The sequence below is a fragment of the Peromyscus californicus genome, unplaced genomic scaffold (genome assembly GCF_007827085.1).
Source record: "Peromyscus californicus insignis strain IS unplaced genomic scaffold, ASM782708v3 Scaffold_12__1_contigs__length_115047231, whole genome shotgun sequence".
NCBI classification, from domain to species: Eukaryota; Metazoa; Chordata; class Mammalia; order Rodentia; family Cricetidae; genus Peromyscus; species Peromyscus californicus.
The window spans coordinates 18607883-18615538 of NW_026294413.1; positions in this window are offsets into that span (position 1 = coordinate 18607883).

Consider the following 7656-nt stretch of genomic DNA (forward strand, 5'->3'; position numbering starts at 1 on the left):
TGTTGGCTATTTTTGTAATTCTATATTCTGAAACTTTGTTCTGGAATACATTTACATTACTGAGATACAACTCAATAAATTTAGTCATGCATGAAGGTCTCCTAGAGGATCAGGCATAGTGCTTAGTCTAGAGCAAATTATTCCGCATAACTTAAGCAAAAGTTTTCCGAATGGGCTACAAATGTTCTTTCAACTGTCAGGACTTTGTGTGGCTGATGGAAAACAGTTTATTGCTCATTCTGGATGAGCTTCAGATAGTCTTCCTTCTCTTCCTCTCAGGTGGTGCATTCCAGCCTCACACAGTTCTCATGTCCTTGCACTGACTGGGTCTCTGATCGGTGCCACGTAAGGGATCTCCTAAAGATCTCTAGCTCTCTGTGCAGCTCTCCTGCCTTCAGTGCCCTGTCTTGGAGCGAGAGAGGGCATCCTTGGACAATTTGTCTTTTCTCCTCTACTCTGGAGTCTGTAAACTCAGACAATGACAGGGTTTGCCCCACTTGTTTCTCTTATGATAATACTATTCTTTTTTGTTTGATGTTTGCAATCTGATAAAGAATTGTTTCTTCAAGTTATTTTATGAGGTAGCAGGACACATCCAATTTGTGTAATATTTAGATATATGTTTCTTCCTGATAATAGCAATTATAAATATGAGTGTAATTCACAGATTGCCTTTCCATTCATGGAGTCAGCAAGTTTGCTATGAAGAATGATTGACATTTCCATTGACACTAAGTTTTAAAATACTAAGCTAAAAGCACTCAAACTCTTGGAATAATCAATAATTAATGTCTCATCAAAGCTTAAAAGATTTAGTGGTTGAGATTCCTATTACATTCTTACCTAAATAGAACACTGACTGGTAGAGATGTTTTCATGGAATATGAATATATGCCAGGGAGCTAAGAGTTGTAACCTTAAGTAGCTGTTTAACTATGCAAAGTCCCCAGCAGCCAAAGTGTTCATGCATGTATCTTCAAAGACATTGGTAATATCACATAGATGGTATTTGGTAAGTCAAAATTGCCTGTTATCATGGATGACTTACGTTATATTTATGTATAGAGATAAATAGTGGACCCTAATATCTGTACATCAGCTAGTATTCATATATCAAAGTTATATTAGTAATTTCAAAGTAAAAAATAGTTTAAATGAAAACTCCATCTTAGATATTACACACACACACACACACACACACACACACACACACACACACACACAACACACACAAGCACATGCACAAATATATCCATATATCCTTTTGGATCTGAGAGTTTATATGTGCCACTTTGGATATAATGCTATTCACAGATCGACTTATTGAGCTGACTGTAATTTATCAAACTGTCTTTGAGGGCCACTGTGAGTAAAGAATTATCACAAATCTGGGCTGCTGTGTTCTATCATTTGGACATTTCAAAGAGCAACCACTCCTCTGTGTTTGTAAAAATCTTGTACTTTAGTTTATCGTTGTATTTTAAAATGAAGTTACATAATGAAATGACTGAAAACATAATTGTTTCTAATAGGCAGTAAGGGAAAATATCAAAAATTATACTCATGAGGAAAAATGAGGCCCACTGGAGGGGAAAGATGAATCAGGAAAACAGGAAATAGAGGAACAGTGGATTTCTGTGGATGCATTTTCTAACTTAAGGCATGCTCCAAATCCATCTGTTTCTCGCTTTTCTGGAGCAAACCATTTCCTGTTCAGACCCACCCATCCTCCAGGGACAATTTCTTTTTCAAGATATTCTTCTGTCCTACACTGAGTAAAGCATCACAGGACATCTGGAATTTGCATATATATTGTACACTACTAACACATTTCTCACTTAGATTACATCCCTGCCAAATTATACACCTTTACTTCTCATTCTGATGGGAGAGGGTACAAGGATAGGCAACGGGACCTTGACATCATTTCTAGGCAGCACACCCAAAATGGCTATCTGTGGAGTCAGAAAGGATGGTATAAAGCTCTTTAGTGGTAGTCAAAAAACGAAATGCTTACAGTGCATTTGCTTTTCAGTAATACAGTATTAGAACTCTCTTAGGAGAGAAAAGTTTTTCTAGAATCAAAGTAGTGCTATCTTAAAAAATATTTTTAAACAGATACAAATATTTTAAAGACTGCATCCAATATACACCTCATAAGTCTATCTGCTCCTCTCAACAGGAAGATACATGGTGGGTCTTGACATTTCCACTAAACTGCTTGTGTTTACAACTTCTGACTTGTAGCTTAGCTACTTCAAGATAAAAATAAGTTCACCTAGATATGTTTCCTTGGATCTGAGTGTGTGTGTGTTCGTGCACGTGCACATGCACACACATGCACACACATGCATATACGTGTAAGACTTTGGCTATACTTAACAATTCAATTTTTTTCATTTTAATGAGGCCATAAATTCTCGTTTGTATTTACAAATAAATTAAAACTTTGCAATAAATTGCTTTCCATGTCTTCACACTTTGAACATAAGTACTGTTTTCAGTTAAGGTCATTGCTCTGTGGGCCATAATGTTAATAAAGAACTAATCTTAGCTTCAGGTTGCAATGTTTTTTAATTTTTATTATTTTTTATTTTTATTTTTCCATGATACAAAACAAAGGAATCCAGGACCTTTAGTACTAGGCTGTGATCTCACCTACTTAGGAACTGAATACAAGAAAATAGCAAGTGCAAGACAAGCTTGGGCAACGTAGTGAAATCCTATTTCACAAACAAAAGTACAAAGAGGTCTGGGGATATAAGTTCAGTGGAAGAACACTTGCCTGGTACAACTGAGACCCTATGTTCAAATCTATGTCTGTACATGTATACACTATATTTTTATTCATGAGACGTTTCAAAGAAATAGGCATATGCTCAGACTTCTGAAAATGAGTGTTTATCAAATATCACCAGTAGTTTATATTTTGATATATGTTACGGGAAAAGAAGCTATGAACAGATAACCAGGATTCCTTCCCGCAGACAGCAACACGGGCTCATTGATGCATTTATTTTCAAGCTGGACGTGTTCTTTCTGTTCATTTTTCTGAAAATGTGTGATTCCTGTGAACTTATAGTTGAGAATCGGTAGATCTGAATTTGAAAGCTACCATCCCTCTCTTTAATTGTAAGACTAAAACAAATTGCAAGAAGTGATCTGTGGGTGGTAGCGAAAGTAATGCTATACCTGCTTAATAAAGTACATAAAATAATCAATTTGAGCCCAGCTCAGAATAACAATCAGTAATGATTTCTAAAGCTCCGCTCAATTTCCTTTTCCTTTTCTGTCATCGGGCTTATTAATCTTCTTCATCCTCCTCCCAAACCATCTGCATCCATCACAGTGTCTCCATTGTTGTCATCCTCGACACTGTCTCCATCCTCCTGCCATTCCTCCCTTCTTGCGAATGTTACTTTACTAAATGGCAGACTGAGAGTTCATCAACTGTCTTTTAAAACATAATACAAAGAGTTTGTGGTAACTGGCACTTCCACAAGAATCATTCGTGAAGAGAAACAAGAGTCATTTAAGATGCTTGGATTGCTAAAAGACATAAGGAGACAGTGGAAAGGCAACCACTCCTTGGGAACACTGTGGTTTCAGTCTTATAAAGTGCATCAGAACCAAATGGTATTGGTCAGTGTTCAGAAGCAATTTTGTAACTGTATATTAGCAGTTTCCTCCAAATTTAAACATGTCTTCCTGGAAGGTGAAGAGAAATTCTGGAAGGAAATATAACTTACAAGTTCTGGAAGCATCTGAAAGTTGTAAGTTGTGAAAGGTTCCTCCCCAAGTTTGAAAAGCAATAAACGATGGTTGGGAAGAGCAGACTCCCTAACTAACGAAGTTTGCCTGGAAGTCCTTCGGAGAGCTTCAGGGGTGCATCTGTCATGGGTGGTCACCCATGCTCGGGTGGCCTTTTTGGTGCCATGCTGCTATAAATAACAGCATGGTTATTTGCTGGTTCCATCACATAGACAGCTGGACCTGGGTAGAATTATTCCTGTGTTGTTCTAGATGCCCCAGCTGGGGTGAATAGATACTCGTTCACATCTCCCCATGGAAAGTCACAAGAATATATTACTGTTTTATGTAAATGTGTTTATGAATGACTGGAGCTTTAGAAAAGCCCTCTAGCATTATATAATTGTCTAAAATAATGACTTGTTTTTTAAAAAAAACTTGGCAATGTATAAGGAGGTTGAGCTAATCAAGCACAGATAAACTAATCCTTAGAACTAGTAGAAATACACAGAAGCTAAAAATTATATATAAATTGCCGGGCGGTGGTGGCACACGCCTTTAATCCCAGCACTCGGGAGGCAGAGCCAGGCGGATCTCTGTGAGTTCGAGGCCAGCCTGGTCTCCAAAGCGAGTTCCAGGAAAGGCGCAAAGCTACACAGAGAAACCCTGTCTCGAAAAACCAAAAAAAAAAAAAAAAAAATTATATATAAATTGTACAATGCAATTTTATAGTAACAGTCATGAACAGACTAAGGGAAAGTTGAAATAAATATATAACCAAGAAAAACTAAGGTTATATTTTATTTGGACAGATCTAGAGTCTTTTTTTTTGCAATTTTGAGTCTTATGCATAGCCAACTTTGACCCTTGAGGTGTTTTACAAACATATATGCATATTATTAACTAGGTTCTGCATATGAGGGAGATCATGCCATTTTTTTCTTTCTAAGATCATATGACCTCAATTAATATTATGCATTTTTTTTTTTTTTTTTTTTTTTTTGGTTTTTCGAGACAGGGTTTCTCTGTGTAGCTTTGCGCCTTTCCTGGAACTCACTTGGTAGCCGAGGCTGGCCTCGAACTCACAGAGATCCGCCGGCCTCTGCCTCCCGAGTGCTGGGATTAAAGGCGTGCGCCACCACCGCCCGGCTAATATTATGCATTCTAAGTCCATCTATTTTCCTGAAAATTCTGCAATTATATTTTTCATTAAAGCTGAATAGAACTGTATTGCATATATTCATTTCTGAATGGAATTACATTGGTGATTAACCTCAATATACAAATACGGGAGAATAACAAATATTCTGGTTTCAGTAATCCCTTATTCAAAAGAAATTTTCACTTGTCATTGGTGGTGTTTAGATGATTCAAACATTTATGCTACAGAAGTTCTGTTCTAATTGGAATCTGTTTTCTCAACCTATTGCTTCTTCCCAGGCTTCCCAGGTTTCCTGTGAGGATTTCTTCTGGAAAGTAAATAAGGAAGTATGCTTTCCGATGGACTGAGAAGAATCACTCCACAAAAACAAGTTAACTCTGGAGAGTCTCTTAATTTCATCGATGAAAAACAGCTTTGTCTCGCCATAACCTCAAGGATCAGGCAAGTTTATCAGCTGGGCTTTAGCCCCCTTGCAGGGGCCTTATAAGAGTTTTAACTAGATGGCAAATGGAAGAGAAATGAACCCCCTTCTAGATTTATGTCAATGATTCCTGACCACAATTCAATGCTGTAGATTCCCCTGAAGAAAGCACATCTATTTAACCACAGTCCTGAACTGAAACAAAGAAAATGCTTTTACTTGGAATACAGAAAATGTTATAATTAGTTCTTCCCCTTTAATAAAGGATATATACATCAGATGTTAAGTGACTTTAGCACGGTCACATTCCAATATGAAGCTGTGCTCCATTAGTGTGTTGAAAACTTCATCAGGTTTGACTTCAGAATCTATGGGGCTGTTTCCCTTAACAACTTTAGATTTTCAACTTCTCTGTTACCACCAGTCAGGGAGTTTGCTCAGACTATTAGGTACAAGGTCTCTAGCTTATCCTCTGACACCAAAATAAACCTGGAAGATTATTGAGACTGCCAATTAAATCACCTTGAAATATAATGCCTCATCTGAACACATACTGTTCATGTGTCTACTCTCAACATGGGCTTTTAAATGTCCTCTGGGAATTAGCACTGAAGGATGATCCATAATCAGTGACTAATACCACAGAGGCAATTAAGTTTCCAGGTCAAGTTCTCCAAAGCTACGAATAAGTTTTATAACAAAAATTAATGAAATACTGCTAGTTCAGTATATAAATGGTACTCACAATAGTTCCTGTGATGATAACTTAAGAATAAGCACAGAATTCTTATGATGCTAAAAGCATAAGAAAAGAGAAATAGAATTATACTTCCTACATCTGTTTCTCTAGTTACTTTATGTGGATATTTTCCTCTCTCTTTAGAACTGTGTTTCCAGGTGGATGAATTTATCCCCAGAGTGTATATGTATGCATACATATGTAACTGTGTATGCATATGTGGTTTTAGTATTTGTTCATTGTGTATAATTTTTTAAAAGATAAATTAGCTGTCTGCGTAGAATTATCTATCATCTCCAAAACTTTCCAGTAGAGAAAAAATTCCAATTATTCCTTCATTTATGAACTTATTTAATGTCAACATTGCTTAATGGAAAGTTTTCAGTTAGTGAAATAGAGCTAATTGAGAAAGAGAAAGGTAGTGAGGTGGGTTCCCCTTATTTCTCTTTCCTGTGCTCCTGATTCTCATTATACGACAGAAGGTGGAAATTCATAAAATGTGTGACTGAAGGACATCTGTTAGTAACCAGACACAAGCAAACTTCTTGATGAAAATGCTACCTGACTTTTCTTCACCACGAAGATCACAGGTCAGTCTTGTTGATTGAAATTTCTGGCTCAAGGTTTATATTTTTCACAAACACCCAAACTCTGCCTCCAATAATTGTTTCTACAAATGAAGTCCATTTGCTTTTGTTGTCTCCGTTGTTTGTGAATTCGTGGATTAGAATTGGTTTTCCCCACAGTAACAGAACTGCTATATAGTATAATGAGATATTTCCTTTTTCTAATATAAAGATCCAGATGTTTGAAAAATTTCCAGGAATGTATCTTTGTGTATGAAATGATAACAAAAATTTATATATATATGCATATATATATATATTTCAAAGGTTTATGTTATATGTGATAGTATCTGTTAATATTAAACTTATTGTCAATATATTGCAAATTTTTATTTTCTTAAATTAAGAGATGACTTAAAACTCATAAAAATTTTGTAAATTAAAAGGCAAATGTTAAGATATATATTTATAGTAAACAAAAGGTTAAAAGATCGAATTTTTAAAAAAATTATTGCGTGGACAATATTTTCATACTTCTTTCTCCTCTTAATAAAAATATGCATAATTGTTGTAATAGTCCAAAAGCAAATTTTAAGACTTTTTAAGTCAGGAAAATACTGTTCTGAGTTTGAGATGAAAAGTCTGAGTCCTGGTTCCAGTCTCGTACCCTGCACATCCCTTTTTATCACAAGCTGTATTTCCTGAGTAAGTGGATTTTCCTCTTGGCCTTCCTTTCTCCCACCTCATTGGTCAACCATCTGCAAACCCACCAGCTCAGTTCCAGATGCCCTGCCTGCTCCCCCTCCTTGTTCCGCAGCTGTTTGTCTAGTTTCTTCTCTCCTTCACTGTTCCATCCCCTTCTCTGTAACCTCCTCTCCACTCCCCATCTCACCTGCCCTCTATCTGCAAACACACAACCCTAGTTTCGGACTTTGGTCTGGGAGCCATCTTTATTCCTGAGTCACCTTTGTTAGGTGTCTGGACAACTCCTCTTTTAATTTCCCTTACATCCTCACTT